We start from the raw sequence: 15127 nt of genomic DNA, 5'->3' as shown, positions 1-15127 counted from the left end.
GAGGTTTCGGGACCAGGAGGAGTCTGTCAGCTGTCCCATGTGGGAACACAAATCATGCTTTTGCTCTTCGACCCCGTTTGGATTTTGCTCAGCAGTTATGCAACGGCATTTAAATGAGTTTTTGTGAGAGGCACTGATATTGACTGTAATCAGATTACAATAACCAACATCCAATTTGAGACATTTATTGGCTGTATTGCAGACAGTATGTTTTCAGTGCATGCATACAAAGTCTAATAACCTCAAATCGTATTACTTCATTGGTAAATATGTACATGTAAATTCCAATGTGAATTCACATGTACTTTGCCGACAGGATGTTTCTTTATGACTTATTTGTGCTGTAAAAAACTGTAGGAAAACCATCCGTAGCTGCCAATGCTGCACTCATGCACGTAGTGACAATTTCCAAGAGTTCACCGACATTGTAAGCAGAAGAGGAGAACAGTTCTATGTATGGCCACTCAGATTGAAAGAAATGGACGTACAGGGGGACCTGAAAAGCTTTTTGCAGCTAGCTATGGGTCTTGTAGCGGCGGGAGACTTTCAGTGTGGATTAGTGTCAGCAGGTAACAGCAGTGCGGAGCCCATAAACCTCCTGGGACTGACATCAGGCGGGACAACAGTAGGCAATGAAACACAAGGACATGTGAGATGGAACAAGAATAAAAGGGACATTCAGCGGAAGTGCTAAACAGGAAGAGATGAAGAATCAGACGGTGGTAAAAGGCTGAGAAGACAGCTGGCAGTTTAACAGTTTGAGGTATTTGTAGATTTGATCTTGTCACGATAAAATCTAGATTCATCGTGAAAGCTGCAGAACGTCTCTTTCATTGAGTAATATCGATTGGCTAAAGTTCAGTGTAGCCAAATATGAAAACATGTCAGAATCTCAGAGAAACTGTTAGCTACATTCCCCGATTTAAAATGTGCAGAAACCCATGCATCCTAACAAAGGGGAGTCTGAGGGGCAGCAGGCGTGACTCTGTGCTGTCAATCACTCCTAGCCTATTAGCTAGCCAGCAGGGGGCTGGAAGGAGTGGGGAGCGTATCATTTCTTGTGTTGGTTTGAATTTAAGGAAATTGAAATTCCTTTCCTCCGAAGCATTCTTTAAGGAGCTTTGAGATAGGGGGAAAAACAAATCGATTAAAAGATCAAATCCCAGGGGTTAAATCTCGTCTTAAATCCTTACTTTCTCAATGGCAAGAGCTCTTTTTGTCCTATTGTATCGGCGGTAATGCCGTATCAATTGGAGCATGTCAGATTTGTTCCAAAAAAGGTGCAGGAAAACGCTGGCATCCTTTCAAGTAACGGGTGTGGCTGGAACAGCTTGTCAGTTTGAAAAGGTCAAAGTGACTTTTGTTTTGTATCACGCCAATAAAAAAAAGAAAAGAAGTTCAACCTAGAGTGACGGCGGTTTTTAGACAACCCTAATTAGACTTTCCAAGACAACAAAATTGCTGTGTAAAGTGTGTGAAAGAAAAAATAATTGCGTTCATGCATGCAACTGTTTTAATGTGTGTGAACGTTTGGGCACGCTTACGTGCGTGCATACTGTGTGCACGCACCGAGCAAGCTTTGTGAATGACCCAGAGTCAGTCATGCCTGGCACTGGTCCCTCAATATGAGGGATGTACAATCCTTCTTCTCTAACTTTGAGGCTCAATAAAGGAAAATTGCAGCGCCACTCCAGGGTAGAAAATGTGTCCTGTTCAGTGCCTCACTCTGGAGTATGTAATCACAGGTTACAGGGGACAAACAAAACAACATTTCATCTTGCTGTGCGTGGCACTTCTCACTCAGGCTCACTTCATGGAGTGTGGAGAGAAATGTGTCTTTCGACACAAGTTTACAGCCGTCATTGCGCATCAAGTCTTTAAAACTTGAGCAAATGTGAGTGATGTTATAGTTTGACGTAATCCACTTGACTTTTGAAGCGTTTCCATGTGTCCATTTCTCAGGGCGAGACGGCTGCGCACCGAGATACTAAATAGTTTGGAACTTTTGGATATATATTTTTTCTTTCTTCTGTAAATGTCCACAGTTAATATATGGAGAAGTTAATCATTTTAGCACAGGGTTAGAATGCAATAATGTAGAATATTTAGTCAGTATTATCGTTATTGAGATTGCTTTTACACTCACTAGTTTTAAGTATGTTTGGCTTCTTGTACCGTGTTCATGTGCGTCTAATCGGGGATCATCTTTCAGACATTGCCAACATCATAGTCCTTCTTGTTCAACTATTGTGACTTTCATCAGTATCTACTCTGAAGTGAGGGTCTCAGACGCAGAGGACTAGACATTGTCATGCAACACACTCAACTCACATGATACCGGCAGACAGAAAGATAAAAGTTTAGATAAACAGACAAACACAAACACACTCAATCATACTGTGGAACGGTCATACCACTGCAGAGACGCTGCTGATTTTACAGACACAAAGCGTCTGCCTCATATCGTTCGCAAAAAGATGAAAGACTGGATCTTCCCTCTTTGCAATCAAGATGCACACTCAGATTCAAAAGATGTAACCTTTCTGTCTCCAGGGCGAAATTGAAGAAAGCAGCGACTCAATCAGTTTGGAGTGTGATGAGATCATGAGAAAATGATCCGCATCTTTTTGTTTTGTCTTATCAGGATGAAAACAAACATTTTGAGCGAATGCATCAGACAAAATGCGCAACTTGGACGGGCGGCTCGAGGGGATGCTGGATCCAATTTACTCAAAGTCGGTTTCTAACAATGCCACAACGAAAGCAGCAAGAGGCTCACATGAAACGCTCAAAGTCACATACTGCACTACAAACGTCATTTAGGAATTTTGGTGATATTATACTTCACATAATGCAGATAGAAGACGCCACCATGTTCACATTACAGTGCGTTGTCATGGTTGGCTTCCATAGTGGTCAGTGGCATAATGTGCTCACTTTGTCACATTGTGGAGGGACATAGAATTCACAGCAGGAACCACAATCTGATTACAGAGACACATACATACTGCAGTAAAAAGTTCAAAAGCTCCTCTTACAGAGTCCTTTGAGTGGGTGGTCTTTTGAAACACATCATCACAATGCCATGTTGAACAGTGTGACTTATTGTCTGCTTAAGGCCACAGGTACAGTATGGCAGGAATGCTATACGGTTGCTGCTTGCACATGGTAGTTAAGAAGGCCCGGTGGCACAAAAAGGCCTCACATGAAGCCAGTCACAAAGAACAAGGCACCTACAGCATGTAATGCAACTCCTGAAGTAATAACAAAGATCCCATGGCAGGTGATGGACGTACAGTAAACAGTCACATGCCAGCAAGAGGCTAGATTTAGTGCCCCGAGGACAGATCGCCCACTTTCTTTCAACAACAGCCAAAGCTCGAAGAGCTGGAACCTCTTATAATTACCTGCTTGTACTTCATAGAAGTATGCCGGTAAAGATATGTTTGACTGGCATGCTCTTAAGTCATCTCGCCTGCAGGAGACGCCACCAGCTGTTTGTCTTGTTGAGCCTAACTCTTAATATTCACACACCAGTCGATAGAAAAGTACATTAAAGTCATCATTTCGAAAATGTTGTCACAATCTATTGCTGAATGAGGTAACACAACGGTGACTGAGCACATGGCCCACTGATGAAAGAATGCCCTTCCATTTGCAGTATTACGATGAACTCTGTGTTTGCAGTGACGTAAAAAATCACAAGCGTTTGAATCTCTCGTAAGTGAGATCTTATCGTCATACGGCAATGAAACTTTAATTAGCATTTTCTTTTGCCCATTTTCAGAAAATTCAGTTCAAATTTGCACTTAAATTAGACAGTAACCAGACGAAATCTGTATTAAATACAGTTTAAGTATCATGTTTTGCAAGACCACAGGCACAAAGACACTTAGTTTGGAATTCCCTGATTCCTTGTTGTGGACTTTACTTTCACTTTTTTCTTTCCAGTATTGTAGTCTGATCATGGAAAACTCTCGGCACAACTGCTGTATAAGTGAATTTAAAGTGTCATGTGACCGGCCACCACACACAAACCAAAAACTCCCACAAGTCCTTAGTTCGTCCATCCACAGCATCCTCTATGTCCTCCCCCCCCCCCTCCCCCTGGACAATCTATTACTCACCCCTCCACCAGCACACACTCACTCCCACGGCTGACAGCACATCAGGGCCCCAGATCACAACCTCTGTCTAATTTATGCTCGACTGTGCTGCGAGGCCACGTGCCTGTTCGTGTTGTTTATGTGGAAGCTGCCGACAGGACATTAGAGGTTTGACACTAAAGTCGTAGTTTCAACTGAACTCTGAGGTCGTGCATGGTGCAAACCAAATTCGCTTGAAAAACAGTTTTGAATGTCTTCCAAGACAGGAAGCGAAGGTTACGGCTACAACGTTTTGAGGTTCAGGACGGTTGTGTGCCGCACAGAGAGACAAATTGAGGCGATGTCACTGACATTTATCAGTCAGGGAGGGGAGGTTCTTCAGCATTTTAAAGTATTTCTAAGGCGTGTTCCAGGGAGAAGTGTGGAGAAGAGGTTTATAGAAAAGTAACGAGGCACTCTCACACTGCACGATAACTAATGGATGCTAGTTCTTCATGAGGCACACATCGTAACTGTCGTACGCATCTCTGTTTTAAATCGAACTCCCGGGCCCTTTGCTTTCTCTCCCATTCTGTCTTTTCAAAAAGCCATAATTGCCCTCAACAGCTGCTGGAAAACTTGAAAGATAATGTTTTTTCCTCTGTTTTGACACAATTACCTCCGTGCAAAGGGCAACTCTGACCCCCTTTGACTCACCTTCTGTACTGTCTGCACGAGTCAACAAGAGGATGTTGGCACTGAGTTGCAACACAGATGAAGAAACAAAAAAAATGAGTTTGAGAAAAAAGTGACACCAACTTTTTGACGAGTGATGATGGAAGATGGAAACTGGACGTCATGTGAAACGGTAATCAGCCTGTGAATGTCTTCATGCACGAGAGGCATGCAGAGGAAAAATAATAGCACATTGTTTAGCCTGTTTATCTTAAATGTTTAACCTAAAATAAGGTAAACAAATTCAAATAGAGTGCACAAAGGACGCACATAATCGCTGCTGTACATTCCTGTTTCTTTGTAAGTTTTCTGAACCTTAAGAAGTGGCACACTGAGCCGGCGGTGACCGCGAGGATCCATCATTACTCTCAATTTAGCAGTGAGTCAAGCGCCACCCTCTGTCCTTACGCACATGCATATAGACTGATGATATTTTCATAACCCGGTTATGGTGAGGTAATAGGCTATAAAGGAAGGCCTCCACCAACAGCTGCAGTGAGGATGACATTGGCCCCCCGGACCCTGGGACCTAAAATGGACTGCACCCTTTCCCTCACACCTCAGCCCTGAAATCAATCTTATTCAGAAACCACAGAACAGGAACAGAATGAAAAGTGCCACTCTGAAGCCAGAACATTGTCAGTATTGGTGTTTTAAAGGTTGGATTGTCTTTCTACACACAGTATAAAGATATAATTTGAATTTGTGAGCAGTACCAGTACAATAGATGCAACGTCAAAAACTGTCGATTGAAAAAGAAGGAAAGAAGGTGTGGTGGCTCAGAACATTTGTTTGCATTTCCTTCTTTCCTAATACTTTCCAGAAAGACCCTGACATGGAAAACAGCAGCGATGACAGAAAAATGAAATACAGATTAATTCTTTATTAGATGTGTAAATGACTTTGAACTGGAACAAAAACAGCCGGAACAATTAACCAACAATATACCCATAATTGAACTTGACAAACAAGCGTAATGACACACTTAAGCGAACCGAGATAATAAATAACAAGAATGCTCAGGAAATCCTGCTTCAGTCTGGAGTTAGTCAGCTAAATATACATTACTCACCAGCGACGTTACAATCAGCCATCATGCATAAAATAAACACAGTTCACCATCTTTATTTTGAAAGGTAAATGGAAACAATTAGCTCGGAGCTTCAGTGGCCAGAGGTTCCGCCAACATCTGTATGTTGTCGCAGCTGTCCACGTGAAACATGATGAGCGCGTTTGTGTATTTATGCGAGTGAGGAGGAGGAGGAGGAGGAGGAAGGGGGTGGGGACACCACCCATTCAGGTATTTTTCAGCCACAGATAACTATTCCAGACGGTTCCTCTTCAGGCTTACAATCGTTATCTGCTTTTGCCAAGTCAGGGATGGATTTAGTGAAAGGCGAATCGTGGCAGTGAATTAAAGTAAACTTTAAATGCTTTAAGTTTGAATCTAAATCATTGATTTTTACCAATATTGATTTGGAGAAAGGACACTGAAATACTCATTCTGAGTGACAAACTACAAATTGCGCTGGACTCTGGACTACTGCGGTGTGTTTTGTTGTGCTTTGCCATTCCTCTCAGCGTGTAACTGGGGTGGTTGTGGCAGGAGAGGGGGGGGTCCTTGGGGACAGTCGGGGCAGTCGTCCCAGACCAGAAGGGAACAGGTGGCTATTCCTGTAACCAGGCCTTCCTCTAATACCAGTGGGCAGAGTGAGCATGGTGTTAACACTTTTACTGCCCCCCTGGGCAATGTAAGACCCCTGGCAGGCCTGCGTAAAAGCCTGTGGTGACAGGTCACCTTGGCAGAAGGTGGCACTGTCTGACTGGGCGCTCCGCCAGGTCACCCGAGTCAAATCTGCCGACGGACAAGCATGCTTCAGCATCAAGATGCTGCTGGAGACAAACGCACAGGTGGCGGGTGTCTAAGCTGTACACGAAGGGCTGCATTGTCATTTTACAGATTTCTTAGTGTTAAATTGACGATATTATACATTTTTCAGCAAAATAAAAATGTTGGGAGGTTAGCTCCTCATTCAATTTACCAATATAATAAGGAGGACATGGACAAGGTGTTAAGCATAAATGGAGCTTGGTATATTCTGAAGATATAAAAGAACTAGAATGAAATAAAAAGAACGGACGCAGCATCTCTGAAATCAACCACAGCTTTGTGAAATCCTATTTGATAGAGTTGTTACAGGGTAGACCATTGCTGCAGCTGAGGTGGGAAGAATACTGAGGGCAATGGGTTGAGACACCTGTTGTGGGAGGAAAATGCATCCGGGGGGAAATGAAAAACAATCAAAAAAGTGGAATGTTTGATTCCACCGTTAAAGCAATTAAAAGAAAATGAAAGTCATTATAGAGAGTCAACCATCTTCCCTTTAGAGGAACTATGATACAACATATCAAGTCAAACCTTATTTAAATATTGAATTATATACAATTATCTATCGCGCGAGGACCGTCTACATATCGATTTTCCTTATTTTTTTACACTGAAATGATAACTGGATGCAAACTACAGATGGGATTTTATTCTGGCTCATTGCGATCAACATGGGTTCTTTGTACGTTGAATGAAAGCAGACACTAACACCCAGTCTGATGTGGATAACAGTGGTTACTTTCCAGATGTGTAGCTGGTAAAAGTGAGTACAAGGGACCAGCACCATACCAGTACGAGAATTCCTGTCCAGTTGGAATCTAATAAATTTGTCAAAATGATCACGTAGCTTCTTACCTTCATCTGTCAACACCTGCAGCAACTTAAAAGCTTGAGCTTCACAGAATGGGGGGAAAGGTAAATTAATTTCCATTTAGCTACTTTCATCGTGTGGCTGCTATATTTCAGCCAAGTAAACTCATCACCTCCAGGTGATAGATGCATGTCCTTCATCATGAGGCTTGCATTAGGGGAGACATCAAAGGCAGCGCATCCTCATAAATACGGTTGCCCGTATCACTCATCCAACAACCTTTTAGCTCATCGGGACTGTGTTGCTCTCACAAGATAAAGCCATCTTTGATTTATGGATCAGCTATAATGAAGAGAGGCTAGGATTTCACAGGGACACACTATTAAGGACAACTTGAGGCTCAGAACATCCTGGTTAATGTTGCAGCTCCACAAATTTGCCTGCAGTGATGTATAGGAGCTGCCGGCTGACATTACAAGTAACATTCTCCTGGCTCAACGGGCCGCATGGCTTGAATTAGTATGTAAAGGGCTGCATTTGTTCTACTGAGAAAACTATGCCGAGCTTGATCAAAGAGAGATACTGCTGTACCTTAATACTGCTGTACCAAAATACAGCGTCAAACCTCGAGCAAGCCTGTTGACTCTTAGACACTCATTGGAGGTAAATGAATTCCATATGTTTCATACCAACAGATGAGATATTAAAGGATCGTCCTACTCTTCACTTGGCTTACATTTGGTCTTGATTTCCCAGAGCTAATATGTCCTGTGCGCCCCGGGGCGGCAGTGACACAGCAGCTTATTGAGAAACCAACCAGTCTGTCAAATGTTATGAGCAATATCGAGCCACCGACGGGAGATATCCTGCATCAACAGGGTGCGTTTCTCCTTTGTAAGCTCAACACATGTGCATCGTCTCCAAACGAATTCCATCATCCAACACAATACAGAGTTTCACAGAACCATCACAGCAACAATCACAGGGAACAAACTGGTACAATACAGCTATTGAGAGCGGTTATATAAGCTGCAGGCTCACGGCCAAGCTGTCCACATCGGTTAACTTTTTTCTTCTTTTTTTTACCTGCACAGTGATATTTATAATCTTCAGGTCCTGGGCAGTACAAAAAGTAAGAAAGGAACGATGATAAACTGGTTGACTTCGGAAACTAAATACAGTGTTTTTGTCTCGTGGTTATGTACAATAAGTGCCTTGTTTGGAGTCTCTCACACAAATTTACAGAAGGTTGATCATTTCTTCCAGCAGGAGCTTTTGCTCACTCTTCCTAAATATCCCTGGCCCCGACTCTAGAGGTGGATGACATAAATCTCACCCCTTAAGAGATTACACACTATTAAAGGCATATGATCCAAGTTGGATGGAAAGCAGAGCTTTGAGACGGGGCTACAGGAAAGACTCCAGCTTGCCTGGAATGACTCTGGCTGACACACAGGCCCCATTCTCAGTTTATTACTGGACTCCTGCTGGTATGTTTGATTGCTGATGGTCAAAATCCAATCTAGTGTTGTGTATCAAATGTAAGGGAAGGGTCGTGTACATGCATGATATTGTAATGGCCCAGTGACCCACATAGTCAGACAGAACTGGACACGAGAAGAAGAAAATAAACTGTGTTTGTGCTCTCAGATGTCCAAACATTAATTTAGATATGCGATACGTCATTGTGCCGGTTGATGAAGCAGCAACACATTGTCCGATGAGCACACTTCAGGGAATGGATGGATGGACAGATTAACACAATCCAATGGTGAAGCCTTTCATGAGGGGTAAAAATGTCCATTTTTGTTATACTGGGGAAGGGGGGGACGCGACCCCTCGCCCCTCGTGGAGAGTACGCACTTGGCACAATCTGTAGCAGAAAAATTCACCAACACAATTAATCTCATACAACTTGCAGTCATTTGCACTCTCAAGATGGAAGCCTCTTGGGGAAATGATTCTGAATGCACTCCTATGAGCTCCTATCTGGATGAAAAATGCTGAGTGGCCTTAACGAGTCCCTGTGGTCTCAGTTTTCATGGTCACAATCAGCATTAATGCAAAGTACTGAAGATAGCGGAGTTGGTATCTCCCAGGAGAACAATATGAAAGACAGAGGTGAATGGTGACCGTTTATTGTGTCTCTGCATGTAAAGATAAAAAATACAAGATTAATGCCATGTCATGCCAAAATTACTCTCTCATTCACAAATCCTTATGGAAGTAAAACCTCAACAGCAAATGATGCATTTAATAAATTGAGATTTCGAACACTTAATCATCGTCATTTTGCGGCAAGAGTCAAGAGACCACCCGAGTCTTTATGGTTCATCCTGCAGAGACAATGACAATACGTTTGACAATCCTTTCCGATTCTTGTTAAGATTTTTCAGTCGGGACCAAAGTGGTGTGCCGACCGGAATTGCAGCCCCTTGAGCCACGCGGCTAATATGAGCAAAAAACACACATGCAATATAGCTACATTTAATCTAATTACATGACTAAGCCTGGTCTAGCTCCAGTAGACAAACCCAGAATAGATTAATTTGTTTCATAGTTCTATCTTTAAAGTGTAACCCCCCCCCCCCCCCCCCCCCCCCCCAGGGTGTTTTTTTTAACAGAGAGGAGACAGAGGTAAGATCTGGAGACTATAATCTCTATATGGTCTTTCGACCTCTGGCATTTCCGAAAAGGATTTTAACTATTTCAACTTAATGATACAGACTGGCACATACACACTCTAAATCCTATCATTTCTTGATCGATGACACCCATGGGAACAGTATAAAACACATGTCTCGCTAAAAATTACATAGAACAAATGAACACATGCCGTGTGTTTGTGGTTACTAAACACACTCCGACTCACTGTGAAGCGCTCCTTTTCTGTCAGTTGAACAAAAGCTGCTCTGTTTGAAACAAAACATCAGAATGTGCACGAGGCCCCAGACTTCACTTGGCTCCCCCCCCCCCCCCCAAGCTCTCCAATGGCTCATCAAAGTGAGAATAAGGAAGGAACTCCGCTGCGGTTTCATGGCAAGCTCGAACATGGGCTCAGCCTTTGAGACAACGTTTGAAAAATTGACATCTTTTTCTTTGTTTTTCATTCTGGGGTTGTAGTGTGAACACTAGATAAAGAAACATATCAGCGGTTCTATTAAAAAGCATTTGAAAACCATGTCTTTTGAGTGTAAGGCCAATCTATATCTAAAATAAGAACATCCACGCCTCATCTGGAGGCAAAACCACTTGGCAAAAGACAGGCTCTTACAACCGGCTTAAACACCCTAGGGTGGAGCTGATGAATCAAGACGAGTTTGTTAATGTATCTGTCCCTGGGTGGTTGGGTGGGAGGCAGGCGTCTGGCCAGTCAAGCAGGCAGGGAGGCAGGCCAAGGTCCCTGGATGGCAGCATGACAGACAGGAGTGGGGAATGGCTGGACGAGGTGCCTGGGAACCTCGCTCTAAGAGGATGACAGCTCAATAAGTCAGGACCTGATAAAGCAGTCAGGAGTGACAATCTCTGGGCCCCAGTCCGTCCTCCTCAGATAAAGTGAGACAGGCCATCCATCAGTCCGGAGATAGAGAGCTGGACCCATGCTCTCCCGCCTCAATGGAAACGACTCAATGACCAGCCGCTGCTGGAATGCGCGTAGCCTCTTGCTCTGGAGAGGCAGCGTAGGGAGGAACAAAGATGGCTGTGGAGGAATCACGCATAGAGATTAGCGATGACGCGTAGCCTGTTAAGAGGTAGAGGTGCCACGTCTCTGGGTGAAAAGCCGGAGATGGTGGTTGACAATGGCGGGGACACGGCGCGTCTCCGGCTAAGAGGACCACCGCGGCTGCAGACAAGCAGACCAGCACTAGCGAACCTTCATACCATAATGAGAAAGCAATAAGCCATGGAAAAGTTGCAAATGTCACACAATGCATTCCACGTGTCAAGACTGTGCAAAGGCAGACAAAGCCAGTGTCTCGAGGAAATATAAGAAAATACCATCTCCTAGTCCGTAAAAAGGATGTGTGGATACAACATGTTGCACATTTTCACACAGGAAAGGAGATGTAATTTCAGATAAAAGCCCCAGGATTGGTTGCACAGAAGAAAATAAAACTGTTTTCAAATTGCCAAGAATCTTGTGAATACACAGTACTGCAAATTTAATTATTCAGTGCAAACATCTTCACCTGGCAAAGCCTCTTCACAGCCTCCTCTGTATGGACAACCTCTCGTGCTTTCTGCTCTGTCTATACGCACACAGCTTTGTATCGTGGTCTCAAGCCAGGAACTGTGTCTGTGTATAGCTCCAAAGAAAATACAACCAATTTCACAACAACAAAGAATAATTTCCCTCTCCTGTTTACTCAGAACTAGCCTCTTGGAGTTGCACGTGACACATCACATCCTTCCTTGTAAAACCACTAATTGTCATGTTTGCACTTCTGTGTATGTGGGTAGCGGTGCTGGTAGGTGGACTTTGAGTCAGGCCAGTTGTTTACCTGTTTCCAGTCTTTATGCTAAGCTAAGCTAACCAGCGGCGGGTTGAAGCTTCAGCTGACAGTTATCAGAGCGGTATCAAACTTCTCATCAAACTCCAGTCAAAAAAAACAAGAAGCACATTTCCCAAAATGTCAAACTATTCCTTGAACAATGATATCAGAGTAAGAACTCTTCCGTGGTTCTCTGGTAGAACTCAACAACACTTTCTATCGAGTCCCTGCCTTGCATATCCTAGGACACCAGGTTATTGTTCACCACCAACCGCTGTGCCGTGTCACAACTTCAGAGGGGATTGTGCTCATTGTAGCCTGGCACAATGACTTGCAGTCCCACTCCACCAGAAATAGCAACTTGTCCTCATTTCGGAGTCAAACGCCAAGAGCAAGGAAACAGCATTCCTATAAAACAATAGCATTCCAGTCTTGCTTCATCATGCTTCTTTGAAGAAGGGCTCTGCTTAAAGACATGCATGTGCTGTGCTCAAAGGTTATAAGCAACCTTTACTCATGCACTCAGATATGCTCTTAACTTGGCAGCAGAGTGAGTGTGAAGGACATGCTGTGTCAAAGGATGCAATTCTTTCTTCAGCTGTGATTGCCATGCCTCGTCTCCTTTCCTGTGTATCCAAAACACTTTCCTTCATCGGATCATGTTCAAACACTTCTTTATTTACAGCAGAACACATAGGGGTGGTTGGACTGGCAACCCCTCACGCACAACATGGCAACGGAATTAATGACTGGAAAGTTTGCTTTGGAAATGTCTCAACGACAACGCGGTAAAGCAAAACTGCCACTTGGAAACCATTGCAGGCAAGTCAGTGAAATTAAAATGGACAACCCATTCAATTCAAACACAGAACTCCGTGTGGAAAACATGAACGTGTTGTAGGAAGGAAAAAGGACGTAATAGTGAAACTTAGTATCTCGTATGTATTAGTAAGACTTTGCGGTCATACAGCACACTTTTCTGTGTTTCAATGTGCAGGCTGCTTGGAGCTGAAAATAACGTATGTTCAGGCAGGTGGTTGAAAGTTGCCAAAGTGCCATTTTTCCTATTCCTGTGACTGAATAGGCAACAGCTGTTCCTCATCAGCAAAACTTCAGCCTTCTCTGAGTTTATAATGGAGCGCAGCCCCACTGGGAAGACTGTTGCTTCTACTGTATGAGCAAGAGTAAATCATGTTGCTCAAGGGACGGCGCTGCAGATATTTCCCTCATGTAATAAAAAGATGAACGAGAAAGAAAGTCAAAAAGAGGATTATGCCAGAAGAGCAGCAGATCCTGACATGTCTCTCAAAATGACATCACACATTGGAAGGCCTCACCTTTCATCTGGAGCCATGCTAGCTCCATCATTAAAAGTACGATCGTCCTGCGTCTGCTCTGAAACCTGGGAAAGTTGCAGAAGGTGTCCTGGCAGGGGATCAGACACAATTAAGGGATGTTCCTCCATCTGATTGGCTTCACTTTGTCTGCCAAGGCCAGCTACCTGCAGAACCTGGTCTGAATCCAGCTGTCACTGAGTTTTCTGTTCATCTGGCCCGAGGGAACATCTGTCCCTCTCAGTGAACTTAATCCAAAATCTCATTAAGGAGGTGTAGGGGTGGTGGGGATGGTGCTTTACTCATTCTGGCAGTCAGGCTTATATTCTCTGAATGTCTGATGCAAAACCAAACCTAAACCTAGGATTGGGCATGAAACACCAAAACCTTACGCACTGAAAACTGAATTCAAAACTGAGCCTTTAGGTTGCTACTTTGTTTACGCTACATTATTAGGTCCCAATTGACCATCATTTTCTTCCAACATTCCAGCCTGCATTGCACCATTTGTCTTGGCAGCCTCTCTATTCACAACCTACAGGGTTTTCAGCCCATTGTCAACCTGAAGCCACAGTGACTGGAGGATAAAAGCCCCCATAAAGTCCTCTTAACACACTCATACCTGATGCTGCACGCAAACAAAGAACTGCAGATTCCTCAGGCCTCCAGCCAGGAGGGCTGCGAGCGCACAGTGAAGACATCCTTTGTCAGGATTTGGACAACATTTATCAGAAGAGACACATTTGAGTGTTTTTTTCCCTTCATTTTACAATTGTCTTGTGTAGTTTAAAGACCTCCCAGGGCCCAGCATATTAATGAATAATCCAGAGTAATTCCACTGAGGCTCAGTTCCAGAGAACAGAAATAGGGTCACACTAATAAATCAAGTCACTTTACACAATATAAAAAGAGACAAATATTGAAATGTTGATACCACGTTCATGTTTGTATGTTATATGAATCTACTGCCAGCAGCCAGTTAGCTTAGCTTAACATAAAGACTGTGAAGAAGGTAAAACAGCTAGCCTAACTCTACAAACACATTACATTTAATTTGTTTAATCTATACAAAAGTGCATATGGGGGGTTGTGCGCTGCTATTTCTTGGCAGGGTGCAGTGACGGACTGGAGTCTTGGCATCACCGTGAGGTTGCTGCACAACCAGTGGAGACTCAAGGAAGTTTTTGCTTTTTTTGTGCTGGTAGACAGATTTTGTTGCCTTCAGACAGAGCCAGGATAGCAGTTTCCCAACATCTTGTCTTTAGGCCAAGCTAAGCTAACTACCTCTTGGCTGCAGCTGCGAACTTACCAGACAGATAACAGAGTGGTGTTGATCTCTGGGGGTTTAGCCCGCTCATAGGTTTTCAGAGGAGGGCCGTGGTGCGAGTCACCCTAACAATGCCGGCACATGTAGATGCAGCGCCGGAAGTTTACTTCGCTACATTTTTGTTTTGAATTCAAGGAAGCGCGGGGATTGGATAAAGTGCAGCCCACCGTGAGACGATCACCGCCCACGGAATCTTTTCATTCAGACCAGCCAGACCAAACCAGGCGGAAACCTCTGGTTCTGTAAACTGAAGCCAATTAGGAAGTGTCTTAAACTTGCATTCTCTCCTGGCCATCCTCTGGTTGCAAAAAAAAAGTCTAATTGTATGGAAGTGTATGAGAAGATGACTCTACTTCTCACTTGATTTATTACCTCATAACATTGTAAACATTCGCTTATTAGTCTCAATCGCTAGTTTCAAGTCTTCCTCAATACAGCATGATGTTCATTTAGT

This window comes from Melanostigma gelatinosum, assembly GCF_949748355.1.
Source record: "Melanostigma gelatinosum genome assembly, chromosome: 3".
Classification (NCBI taxonomy): domain Eukaryota; kingdom Metazoa; phylum Chordata; class Actinopteri; order Perciformes; family Zoarcidae; genus Melanostigma; species Melanostigma gelatinosum.
This window is presented reverse-complemented; position numbering follows the sequence as displayed.